Consider the following 14,631-nt stretch of genomic DNA (forward strand, 5'->3'; position numbering starts at 1 on the left):
ATTATTGACATTGATACTCGTAATGAGATTCGTACAGACCAGGAAGTGATGTGTACAGTGACTCCGCATAAGTGATATCGACAGTGCACGCAGGCTTAGTGCACTGGAAAAGGAGGGGCTACCTCCAAGCGGAAGGCACACCAGTGCAGCATGCAGCATTATTGGACAGGCTCATTAAGGCACTACAGCTCCCAGTGGGCATAGCAGTTGTGAAATGCGCCACCCACACGAAAGGGACGGATTTTATCTCACGAGGAAATCAAGCAGCAGACACGGAAGCCAAGCGTATGGCGACCAAGGACAAAACCATAATCAATGTGGAAATAACTGATGTGCATGAGAAGATGATTGTTGCACAAAGTGAACCTGAGGGTTATAATAACATGAGGCAAACCCAGTTAATAGAACTCCAAGGGGAAGCACCACAGTAGGAAAAAAATCTGTGGAGGCGGCAAGGGTGTTCTTTAAACCCCTCCGAAAGCTTGTGGTGGCAAGACAGCACTGGTAAACCGGTGATGCCTATAGCCCTGTTAAAAATAGCATTGGAACAATTGCATTATCCAGCGCACATGACAAAAGAGAATCTAGCAGCAACGATCGCTGAAGACTGGTTTATACCGAACTTAGCAGAGCACGTTGCATTTTTTATGGTGAACTGTATAATCTGCAAACAGTTCACGGCTGGGAATACACTAAGTGTAATTAGAGGAGTCATCCCAAGGCCCAATGGAACTTTTCAGCACTTGCATGTCGATTATGTCGATATGATTTGAGTATGTAATGGATACAGGTATCTTATTGTTGTGGTGTGTCCATTCTCTAGATGGATAGAAACAGGTCCATGTATACAACCAGACTCTACCTGCGTGGCCACATTTCTGGGGAGCGAGGTATTTCCCAGGTGGGGGGTATGTGAGGTCATGAGGTCAGATAATGGACCTCACTTTTTTAATGCAGTATTTGAACAGATTAGCTTGCTGCTTGGTATAAAGCACAAGTTCTCATCGGCATATCATCCGCAAGGTAATGGCATATGTGAGAGAAAAGGATAGCCAAAGGAAAGGATAGCCAAGTTGAGGCTTACTCTAAAGAAGGGATGGTTGCACTGCCTTCCACTGGCACTGTATGCACTCAGAAACCAGCCTGGTTCTGACCATCATCTTATGCTGCAGGAAATAGCAACAGACAGAAGGATGCACACTCCATTGACAACCCGAGATAGAGCTAGATGTGATGCTCAGTCAACAGGGGAAATACTATGATCAGAAATGCAAAATTCCCTGAATTGCATGACATCTTGTCTTACTGTAATTTCAGGACAACTGCAGTGACAACAAAAATGGTGCAGGGCAGCACAGAACGCAGAGGAGATACTACAACAGACCCAATTGAAAGTTTACGTCTACCACCAGTTTTTCCTGGAGACAAGGTCCTGGATGAGGAACCACACGAGAAAAAAGTGGGACGAGCCGAGGTTCAGCTGACCCTTTAAAGTGGAAGACGTCACTCCCTCTGCAGTCAAGCTACAAGGAAGAAGAGCTTGGCTATTCCTAGGTGATATCAAGCCATACAACAGAGAAGGCCCCTTGTCCGCACCCCAATCTGTACAGACTACAGATGACGGGGAAGAACCACAGCACATGCAGGTGAGATCCATGACGAGAAAGAAGGACGCATGACCAGCAAAGCAAAGACAAACAACTTTTGTGGAAGGTTGTGGCTTAATTTTGGACATTTCATCTGAGCAAAAAAGGTGAGAAGGACATAAAAACGGACACTCTGCATCCTGGTTGCAGGGTGAAGAAGAAAAAGAAATTGCAAGCCACATAGGTATTGACTTTGAACTTTGGACTGAGGTACACTGGAGACTTGATAAGAAAAGGACATGCCAAATTTTGATCGAGGACACACAAATTGAAAGAAAATACAATATCCAGACTCTTTCCAAACAGGAGCCTTGTTTGGGTGTCCCACAGCAGTGACATCGCTAAAGACGTTTTAATTTACTTTGAGCTAGTATTGAGATCGTACCGGTCATGAGTGGGAAGGCTCACTAAAATCACTGAATTTCTTCAAGACCCCGAAAACGAAAAGACAATAAGGAGGCTGCTCACTGTGATCGCCGAGCAGTTCCTTGTGCTTCTGGAGTACAGAGAGGAAAAAACAAATGTCCCAAGCAGAAGAAGAAGCGAATAGGCTTGTTAGCATGCTATTCTTTCGCTTAATTGAAGACTGCCCAGATCTTGTTGGGAGACACACTGACGTTTTGACATTTCTTTCAGATCCAGCAAACAGGGAACGTTTAGTATAATCCTCGACGGAATCATAATCCAGGTTGCTCTTCACGCTCTTCAAAATCACAGAAGCTGCTCATCATAATTGCCGAGCAGTTCCTTTCACAGCAATGACAAGACAAATGTCCCTGTCACCAGAAGATAGCAGATTGGCGAACAATGGCCCTCATTACGACCCAGGCGGTAAGGGGTTTACGCCGGCGTAAACTTCGCCGACCCTTACCGCCTGAGTACGAGTTCCCGTAGCGCCATGGTGATTTTTACGCCTGCTTTTTGCAGGCGGTAAAATCCATGGCGCTACGGGACCTTGTTGTTAATTACGCCACCGTAATTTACGGTGGCGTAATTAACGCCTTCCCCACTCCCATTATGCCCTATGGGGCAAAAATGGGAATGGGGAAGGGTAAATGGGGATAAGGGACTTACCGCCCCGCCAAGGTCGGAATGGGGCGGTAAGTCCGCCATCCACCATGGCGGAGTTGGCAACTTAGCGCCATGGACCATGGTGCTAATAGCACCATGGTTCTCCGCCAAGGTCCTAATGAGGGCCAATGTCTTCTTTCGCCTAACTGAGGACTTTCCAGAACTTGTGGGGAATCCTGCCAGTGTTGACATCCTCACTTTCATCAGAGACGCAGGTAATTCTACACAGATGAGCATGCTCTTGCATGGCATTGTGATGCAAGTTGAACTTTCTAATCATCATCATATTTCCGGAGAAGACTGTAAACTTTCCACCGAGGGACAGATCAAGAAGGTGTTTGCCAGAAAGCTTCACTCCTGTTTGTGCTGAAAAGGACACAACATGTCTTCTGGAGTGAAACAGATAAGAGGAATCAATTGGGAGCTTGTCTATTTTGAACACGCACAGTAAAAAAGACTTGCTGAACTTATTGTCTTAGTTGAAATTTTTTCATAAACAGAAAAGAGAACTGTATCCAGAGGCAATAGACAATCCATTGTCCAGGCAAAGTAGGACAATCGTTCCAGTACTTGCAACCGACAAGCAGAGACAGCAGATATCCAGAGATATTATTGCCTACAATGTATTAAAAGTTAATCTTCTGTCATCCCTCAGGAGGAGAGACACTCTTATTGTTCCAGAACTAAGTGTTGTCGACTAACCTATAGAGGAATAGTGTACCTATGCATTATATTCATCGTTGTTTTACTGTCACTGATAATTCGAACTGCATTTTTTATTGGTGTACAAAGTATTCTGATTCCAGTGCACCCACCTAATGATGTACGCATGACACCCACAAAGGCACCCAAACCCTTTATAGTGATTCCAGTCCCTAGAAGGTCTGACAGAGGAGTGAGTGAACTTTAAATGGATGTGATTAGCAATGACACATATGTTGTAACAAGCAAGTTAAAAAGCTGGAGACAGGGTCGGCAGAGTGTGAATGAGAAAAGGTTACTGACAACCACACGCATGCAAACGATGAGTACTCATACACCAGGTCTAGTGTCAATAACTTCAGAACCACAATCCAAAGAATGGGATAGACAACCAACGATGAGAAGCTCTACTACAAGTGAAGTGAAAAGACAAATGGAAAAAGCTGAACTTTTAAAGAAACAAAAGGAGTTGGAGAAGAAACCAACAGAGACAGCATTGATAGGCACCCCGGACCCAGCACTGAAAGGGGCAAGTGCAAGCCCAGTAAAAAACTCACGTGCAGAGATGATAACAGAATCATTATGGCTGTTCATAGCCAGAGAGAGGAAAAAACAAGAGGACAAGGAAAGAATTGCCAGACTTTTTTCTACCCAAATGGTACAGATGAAGAGACCTGAACCATGGATGGAACTACCTGAGAATCCCCCAGTGAGAAGAAGTTACCTGGATGCTATTAAAGATGTGATGATAGCAAACTACATGAAAACCTTGAGAGTCAGAAGAAGCATACAAAGAGAAGATAATTAACTAAATGACTACCTGGACAGCACAGCACACTTGGGAAATAACATCTGGTACCAACACATGAAAGAAGTTGGAAGAAGAAATTCAGAGGAGGAATGCTTTGTTTGTGCACTCCTACCTTACAGCATGGGGAAATCAAAGATCTTTGTAGCTGTTGAAATAGATGTGCAGACGGCGCACTGTTTAACACATGTAGCAATGTGCAAGACCATGGGCGAGTTAATGGGAAATGATGCCTCATTGAAATGGGCAACTGAAGCAATGGATACAAATGAAGACGATTATATCCAGGACATAAAGAAAAGAAACAATGGAAAAACAAAACGCATTGTGATCAGATATGAGAAACCTGGAGTTAAAGGAGCAGAGATCAGAAGAGAGGCAAATGAAAAACTAAACGTTCAAGGAAAAACTCCAAAAGAAGCTCGTAAGTAGAAGAACAGAGGCCAAATGCAAATTTGGGGAACAGTGCTTTCACCAGACGGATGGGAGAAAGGAGTGGTGATCGGCAGAGCATGGATGGTCTTCGGTCACTACGAGCCCACCATTAGCATCGTGTGAAATGGATGCAAGCCATTATGGCCAAAACCTGCTAAACTCTTGACATGGGTCGAGGACAGAGGAGGAACCTTATAGATAGTGCCATTGGAGATCCCAAAATTCTGCTTCAGGAATAATGGCACAAGGAAAATGGGGAGAATCAAAACTGTGGACACGTTTTTGATGCCCCCGGAATGGTACATGGTACTGCAGTGATCATGGATCATTATTGGGCATGTGGATCCAAAGCATATATCGGGCTGCCGAGAAACTGGGGAGGTATATGCACAATAGTGAATGTCCATGTTCCAGCATTGGTGATTCCAAAAAGTGATCTGAACATTGGCAGCTTCCCGAAAGCAGATGCTCACCTGAGGAAGAAGAGATCTGTGGAACTGATGAATCAAATGAAGAGAGAGAATTACTTTTCTGCTAAATCAGAAGGAGCTTTTCATGCATTCCCGTATGAAAACAGACTGTTCAACCTAACCTCATCTGTGTTCACGACAATTTTTATGCCAAGAGTTCAGGTTGGAGCAAATACTAAATGGTTGCAGATAACCAGATGGAAGTTACTACAAGCCATCAACACGACCACAAAAGGATTCAACGCAATCAAAGAAGAGTTAAGGGCAATCTGAATAATGACTCTCCAGAACAGATATGTCCTTGACATGATCACAGCTATGGATGAAGGTGTTTGTGCAAAAATCAGAAAATCATGTTGCACATTTACACTGTCTCACGACGAAGAAAATTGAACTTTAACAGAGGCCATAGGTATGCTGACGAAACTACAGAATCAGAATATTGATGAAACTGGTGAAGTGGATGATGACAGTTGGTTTGGATCACTATTTTCATTGGTTCCACAATGGATGGCAGATTGAATTCAAATTCCTAGGAGCCCTGCTAGTGATCACATTGCTCGGATTCTGTGTTATCAAGATAATAATCTCTCATTGCCAGACAACTGCGAAAAAGGCCATAGGGATGAAGATTATGATTGATGTCGAACCGTAATGGAAACCCAAGGACCTGACTGATGAAGAAATAAGGGACTTTGTAAAAGCTAGCATTTATGCACCAGAAGGAACAAAGTTTCGATATCCCAGGAAACTTAGAATTTATGTGGGAAAATGGATCTATTGAAGTCCAAGTGGACAATGTCAACTAATGACATGGAACAAAGATTAGCATGTGAGAACAGCAGGAAGCCTGAAGGGAGTCATTGAGATATGGACCCCAAACATGTGTTTCTTCAAAGCTCTTGTGTGGATCCAGAGGAGGAAGTAAAAGTGGATCCGGAGGATGAAGAAAAGGTGGATACCAAGGAAGAAGCGAAAGCGGTTGATGAATCGCCCAGAGTGGGAAGTGTAGAAGAGATCCCAAGCATGACCCGCACTCCAGCCGCCCATTTTGAAGTGCCACGAACATTCACGCCAAAATATGTGACGTATGATGAGTAAATAAACCAGCAGAGAGCCTCACTGGGGCTCTGTCCAGTACCTATCAGAAGAATAGCACATGTTGAAGTACCACCACCTAAAAAAACCTGGACAGTAAGGTACCCATTGAGAAAACCATAGCGACAAATGAAACAGAATGAAGATTCTCAGAATGCAGTCCCTGAAGAAGCTAAAAAGATACTGAAGGAAGACGAATGTTTACGTCACAAGAACCCAGACTGACTCGCATATAGAAGATATGACGACCTGCGAATGATGAAAAGAGATGAAACACCATGGATAAGTGACATCCTGAACATAAAGTTTAATAATCAATGTCAAAGATATCAGAAATAATGCCATGAGCACGGTGAAGATATTCAGTTAGTTTAAAGGTGTACATATCCATGGAACCTCAAGAAGCAAAGAATCGTGAGGTTTGCTTATGCTTAGTAGTAAATTAGATTGGGCAAGCGCCACCTATACATATCTACCTCAAAAGGAGCACTTTATGTAAGTATACTTCCACTATGCACAAGAGCAGAATCAACCAAAGGTTACTAAAGGTCTCAAGAGGAGAGCTCAGCAGCAACCCAAACCGAGAATTAAAGACAGAAAGAAACTCAGAAGCCAAGGTCGTATAGGCTCAAATAGACCAACAGTGGATACAATTTATGAAAGAAGAACAGAGTATCCTGTTCAGAAAGGTCAAAATAAGCCACAGGGGGCAGATGGCTGGCAGAATTAAATCAAATACTCAAATTGCATGAAGAATAAGACGATTTCACGGTATCGGACTCATGTGACCAGCCAAGCGAGACAGGATGAAACTTTCACCACACCTACGCATGGCTTTGTGCCATGCACAGATATCTTAATTTTTCCAGACCAAGAAGCAGTTTCGAGGCCAACCACAAAGAAATAATTGACCCATGACCACTGAGGTGATGATTGATTGTAGCAATAATTGGAGGAAAGCTTGGGGTGCAGACAAACTCCCTTCACCTGGCTGGCTGTTCTGCATGCTGCTAGGCAAAGTGGAAAAGTATGAATGGGTTTGTTGTGGACCAAGTAATCAAGGGTCCTATAGTGAGTAGAACCAATGAGACGTTGTACTTTTAGTGACGTTTATTGTAGCTATTTTGAAGGAATGGCTTAGGTGCCCCACCTGACATTGTTTATCCAATCCCCTCACTCCGTTACCATATACAGATATAGTATACAGATATAGTACCTATATTAAAGTTACCTTCCTAGAACCAGTAGAGTTGCATGCAACATTTTAAGCATTACACGTCAGCGATGACGAGTTTTTAGTACGAGGAGTTCATGATATTCATGAACTCCCCGTTTTTTGTACTTGTCATTAAACGGACTCCCTTTGCCAAACCGTTGAGTTGTCATTATTGATTTGATGCTAGAGTTTAATCTGCATCCCCATCCATCTCATGGGTGCTGCTGCCTCATCTTAAAGTGCTATTGGGCAACCCCCAGTTCATTGGGCCGGTTGGGGTCCTAGTGCACACCTTACTACCAAAACACCGGCTAATACAATTTCTAATATAACCATGATCACTCGGGGGGAATTCCTTGTGCGTTACTTCAACTGATTCTACTAATAGTTTGACAAATCCACAACAATAACAATTGCCAATGTTCTTCAAGCAGATCTCAAATAAAAAAACAAATGTAGGAGGCCAAATGTGCGAAGCTAGCGGGCAATCTCTGATGAGGGACCTATGCCTAGTCCATCTAACACCAGTGAAAGAGGATATTGGCGATCCTTCAGGAAATTTTCCAAAGGTAGCAAAGAAGGACACAACCCACAACCAATCAAATGAAGTGTCACAAACAAATGCTGGATCGGATAAAGGCCAGCAGATTAACTCAGAGTAAAAACTGTTATCTAATCTTGTATTTTGTGGATAATGACACTGAGCGCCAAAGTACTTCGAAGATAGTTTGCTAGCTGAGTAACGCCAACATCAACGATGATAAGAGGCTCAATAGATAATTTATGCTACATGCATTTCATAAAATTCGAGCACTCAGAACTCTTAATTCAGGTGATATTGAATGGATCACATTGCCGACCATCAATACTCATTCCTGAAGCCTGTGGGCTTTTGGCGCGATATAAGCATTGACTCTATTGATGAAGCAATTACCTTTAGTGAAACTTTTAAAGAACTCCAATTAGTGCCGAAGGTTTGTGAAGCAAGGCTGGCGGTTACTGGACTGCCTGATCAGACAGTGATTGCCCAACTTGGGGCTCTTTCAAACATTAGCAAGGATTGGTCATGGTTAACATCTCTTGCTATTAGACTGAACACAAGTCAGAAATCGTCTACTACATAGTAGCAAATCGTTCATAAAAATTGCCTCATGGAACTCGTGTGGATTTGCTAATTTGCTCGCATGGGCAAAAAATGTTGTCCCTCATAAATCCATTGATTTTCTATTTTGCCAAGAAACCATATGCATATCATGCTGAGGCACCAAGGGGACTAGCAATTTTTGGGAACAATAATCTTGACATAAAAACGTACATGGTACATAATTCTGCTTTACTTTTACCTATGATGGCATCTTTTTTCTCTGACCCCTAAATAGTTTATCTCATGATCTCAATGTATTGAAATCCGGATCAAGCACAGATAAACATAATGTTTAATCTACTTGCAATGATTTTTGAAGAGGCCTTGAGTCTGAACCCCAATTCCAGAATAATTATAGGGGGGACTTTAATGCCTGGTGCTTACACGCGCATATCCCATCTACTTCCATCCATGCCCTCGCTAATTCTTCTCCAGCTAGATTACGAGGGCTGCGATGGGTTGAGTATTTCTTGCAATGGGATATTTCCTTTTTGGGATTTGACCGGTTGATTCCATAGACTGTTAGGCAGAATCATATGCAGTACCCTTTGGGAAAACCACACACAATTAAGACTACAAGTGAAAGTACAAATTCACCTTTGGTACAAGCCTGTACTACACAGTAAAGTGGTAGCGAAACCTGAGCAGCCAGACATATCTCAAGAGTAATGTGAGCAGAATCAATATTCACACAAAGGACAACAATTACTATGGTTCAAACAAACACTGACTCAAGGTTTTTGAGTAAAAGAATATACATTTATTTACACACTCATTTCTAAAACAGTTCACTTAATAAAGCAGCAGAAAAATCACACGCTTAATATACTACACAAACCTCAATCAATTCTGGACAAGTTAGGCTCAAAATGAAGTGTGAGCAAAAGGGCACTCCAGAAAATTAAAAGGGAGGGAAAGACAAGGGTATACGAAATCAAGCAGCATCAACAAGTAAGTAGGCAAGGCAATCTATAAAAGGCTTTCTACAATGAGGATTCAAATCAATAGGCCTGGGCCAATGTTAATGGTTCAGAGTCTTTGCAGAGGATCACAAAGTTCAGAGTAGTTCACGGTTAAGTCTTTGACAAAAGTTCGAAAAGAAGTTGGTCGAAGGAAACGTTATTTAAAAGAGTAGAGAAGGACAAGCCCTCAGATTGGCGAAAGATTTCAAACACTTTCACAGCGGTCGGATGGAACGAGCAACCGGGTTGGAACAGTACCTTAAATGAAGAAGAAGGCTGTAGCTGACGCAGAAGTTCCTGGAAGATCCTGCAGGCTCATGGTTCCTGAAGCGACTGTCAGACTGACACAAAGTAGAAAGACTGGAGGGTCCTGCACTGCCCACGGAAGAAACCAGCAGCAGAGCAAAGAAACAAATAAAAGGTGCGCTCCTTAAAACTCAAACAGGGTACGGTTCTCCTGGATATCCAGTTCACTGCAGCTGTGCACAGCAAATTCAACCAGGGGAGGGAGGCCTTGCTTGGTATTTGGCAAACTGGTTGGTCCCACCAGCTCAAGGGAAGAAGATTCCTTGCAGATCTTCTCTGTCGTCAAACTTTGGAGATTCGGACCCGCAGCAGGGCTTCATCGGGAGGTTCAGTCGTGGTAGTGGTCCTCTTCTTTCAGCTTCTCTTTGGTTCTCTCGATCCAGTGGCGACTCTGCCTTTCAAGCCCCAGAGTGCGACATGGGTTTCCAATGAGACCCTGTGCAGGGAGTCTCAAACCCCTCCCTCACATCCTGTCCCCCGCAGACATTCAGGTGCCTAGGGAGGGTTTCTGTGCAGAAGCCCGCCAAAGGACGGCGAACAAAGGAACCAAACCTGGTTTGGGGCACCAAGTAAAACACAAGAAATACCTTTACAAAAAGAAATGATGAATAAACCCAGCCGGAACCAAATAAAAGTAAATGGGGTTCAGCGGATTTAAGTTCGAGGCTACTAACTTAGCCTAAAATAGTGCCAAGGCTATATACATAGACCACGTTAGGAAAAATAGGGTAATTAACACTGCCACCAACCAAATCTTAACGAAAGGGGAACAAAATAATGTTCCATGAGAGACAGACAAAAAGGGATAACTATTAACCCTTTCCAGTACACTATGTAAAATAGTTTGTACTGGGTCTGTGAATTTAAAAAGACTAATAAAGTCAATGGCAACTTTACATGTTCTGGGAGACAGTAGTCAGTCCCAGAATATGGAGTTTAGAGTGGGAAGTCTGAAAAAGACAACCCTGTGTCACTGCACTAAAGGTACTGTGTGACACACAGTAAAACGATGATGCCTATGGAGTTGGTGAAGCTCCACAGTCTATGAACACAAAATGTTAAACACACACAGCAAAACACATGTAAGAGTGGGAAAAAAGGCTCACACTCTTACCAGGTGAAAAAAATAAATCATAGAAATCCAGCAAAGTTGCTGAGGGACTGAGTAGGTAAGCCATTCTAGAGAATTCTCCCTAACACAGACTACTTGAAGTCTCATCAAATCTACTAGGACTAGCCAGGAAGACAATAACAACCGAACCTGGTGTTGGTGATCATGTAATCATATGGCTGACCATTCAACATATGGCGGCGGCCTTGATGAATAATTGAAACCAGGTTTTTCTGGAATGTGATCGCCCAGGCTATTCCCTGCGATGGACTAACTTTCTCTGCGATAAATTAACCAGTATGATTCAGAAACAACTGATTGATGATGAAAAAACTGATCTTCATCGTGGCTCATTACAGCAACTAATAGACAGGCATATGTTTATAATTCGAACAGAACTTGGCAAATTAGCTAAAATACAAGCGTTACCAAAAGTAAATTATGCCCAAGCCTACAATAAGGAGACCTCTTTATTAAAAGGATTAAAAGGATCAAAAAACCGTGAGTTGAGACTATTAAAGTGTAATAGTATATCTGATGAGCAGTATGGTGCGGAGGAAAAAATCCTTTGTAATCTCTATCGCAACAACTGTACTAAAATTAAGCGCCACATTCATAACGTTAACAACCAAAAGATGATTGTAAACTTATGTGGTAATGACCGAAGATCCGTATGGGCTATGCTTAGAACTGATACGTTAAAACATACCAATTATCAATCTGCATTTATTTCTGCAGAAGTATGGACACAATTTTTACCACCAAATTCCAATTACCAAGTCCATTTGATTATAAGACTCCATTCTGCTCATTAAAATTATCCCATGCGATATCTCCATGGTCTCTCGATGAAGTTCAATCAGCAATAATGTCTATGAACTATTCCAAAGCTGCTGGTCCCGACTGTATACCACCTTGTGTGCTAAAGTCTAACCCTTTGTTTTGGGCAATAATCTTAAAGATGCAATTTGACAATATTCTTGTGACATCAAAATTGCCACGGTCATGGCTACATTCTATTGTGGTACCGATATTTAAAAAAGGGAATCCAGCTGAGCCCAACAATTTCCGTCCATTTGCACTGTTAGATGCCTCTGCTAAAATATTCTCCATCCTGCTTTTAAAAGAACTTCAAGCACACATACACCATAACAATATTATGGCGCGATTTCAGATCGGTTTTCGATCCCGGATGGGTACCTCACTGAATGCGACCATTTTGGACCACCTGCTAGAAAAAATAAAAGTGCCTAATGCTGGTCCATTATATATAACCTCAATCGATCTTACTGCAGCATTTGACTGTGTAATACACAGTTTATTATAGGAAAAAAAGGCCAGCTTGTGTATTCGAACCCATCAGTTATACTGATTGCAAAATTACACCGAAATACTGCCTATTTGGTAAGAGTTAATCAGACTGGTGTGACCACGGACCCTAACGGAAGTGGGAGTTAAGCAGGGTTGCAATCTGGCTGCAACACTATTTAACTTATATCTGTGTGATATTGGTGACATTTGGTTGCAGAAGATTAGCTTTCCGGCAAGGCTGGGCCACCTAAAACTGCATTGGCTGGCCTTAGCAGATGACATCTTGATATTTGATCGAACGTCTTTGGCCTCCAAACCAAGCTAAATCTATTTGCTTACTACTCACAGGCCCATAATGTACAGTTTAATGTTAAAAAGTCTAGGGTCATCATATTTTTTTTTTAATTCAAACCGTTGTTTTATTAGTTTGATCAACAGACGTTTACAACTTTTTTTGTATATTTCATAATTATTTGCACTTAGTTTTGCATATGATTTCAACTTTTTCATTTCATTACAATTGATTATGAGTACACAAATCATTTAATTACTATCTTAGCAAAAAACTCTTAAGAATAGTAAAATAACATTAGCGCAGTTCATTACTGCGTATGATTATCCTTTTTAAAAAACAATAATATTTATCACAATGGGTATACCATTCCAATTAGACCGTGTTTAGGAGAACGTCATTTGGCAGATTCTCTACTCTGCATAACACATTTAGCACACGTTAGTAAATATACAGTTGTCAATATGAGAACATGCAAATGTAGAAACAAAGGAAAAACTTCCACTCAATAATTTACAGACAGTTTGTATATTGTCCATTAACATAAAAATATTATTTCAGCCATTCCAAGCTTCGATACATGGTCTCAAGTTTCAGATTAATGATTGTTAAAAATCTACAAAGCAACAGGATACGTCTTATACTGTTACCCCACATGCAAGCTAACCAAAGCCATTCTCTTTTGAGTAAATTCATGCCTACTCCTTCCGTATCAAATATTTGTAGGCGGGTTTCCTCAAAATATGGACAGAAAATGACTAGATGTTTAGTTGATTCAATCTGCGCCCCGTCATTACAGAACCTACAGCCCAATTGACTAGCAAGTTTTAGAGATGAATGCCAGCATCCAATTATTTCAAGGGTCAGCAGTTGATTTAATTTGAATCAGAGATACATTTCTCTAGCTTTATTACAAGGAAATTGAATTATATAAGGTATATTTGGTAGTCTTGTAGTGCTAAATTTAGCTGCCTCTTTATACAAGTTGAATTCAGACATTCCATTTAAGGTCTTACACCAATCGTGATCAAATAAACAAAGTTTGACATGTATTAGTCTGAATCCCAAATCTGATGGTTTGAGTGCAATTTCAGCAAGTAAGGAAACCATGTGATCGTAATATTTTGTAATAGACGGAAGGGAGGAAGCAATCAGCATCTGGCCCAGATCCTCATATAAGCAGATAGTTGGAGGATATAACATTTTGGCTAAGTTTGACAAAAGACACCAGTTATAGTGCGCAGACAAAGCTGTAAGTCCAAATTCCTGCCTCAATACTATGTTGGGGATAGACTTAGCTAAGCGCAGAACCCCCTTCCATAACCGTCCTTGAAGTTGATCAAGAAGGCTATAAATGTTCACAAGACACATGTCTAGGGCATACAGAAGTACTGATTCAACTTTAAGGGTGTAAAATTGAATTAATGGAATTAGTGTACTTATTACAGTACTTCACATAAACCATTTGCATTTGAGTTGCAAGGGGAGCCGCTTTTATGTTCAATGTCTCTTTCCACATTGCCAGAGAATTAGAGTCTGAGATTGTATAGCCAAGATATCGAATCGAAGGGACCACAGCAATTGGAAAATCATCAATAGTCAATTTTTATGAAGAATATTTCCTCTTAAGATTCCTGAATACCACAATATTTGATTTTTCTACATTGCAATGAAGATTATGGTTGCTGCAGTAAGAGGCAAATAGTGAAAATTTGGCTTGAAGACCCCTAGGGGTATGGTCAAAAATCACGATATCGTCGGTGAAAGCTAGCCAATGGATTTTTAAATGACCAAGTCTCGCCTGAAAAGAGATCTGCTTAGCCCAGATGTTGTTTATACCACATAAGTATAGATTGAAGAGGGTGGCGGCTAAGTTGCACCCCTGCTTCAAACCAATATCGATGGTGATGGCATTAGTGGTTGCACCCGCATTGTTGACTCTTACAAGATAAAAGGTATTTGCATGGAGTTTAGAAATTAAATGTATGATATAAGGAGGTATGTTCATTGATGCCATTTCTTCCCAAAGCAGTGAGCGTGTCATGCAGTCAAAAGCGGA

Source organism: Ambystoma mexicanum, chromosome 5p, assembly GCF_040938575.1.
Source record: "Ambystoma mexicanum isolate Mex_15411 chromosome 5p, UKY_AmexF1_1, whole genome shotgun sequence".
Taxonomy (NCBI): Eukaryota; Metazoa; Chordata; class Amphibia; order Caudata; family Ambystomatidae; genus Ambystoma; species Ambystoma mexicanum.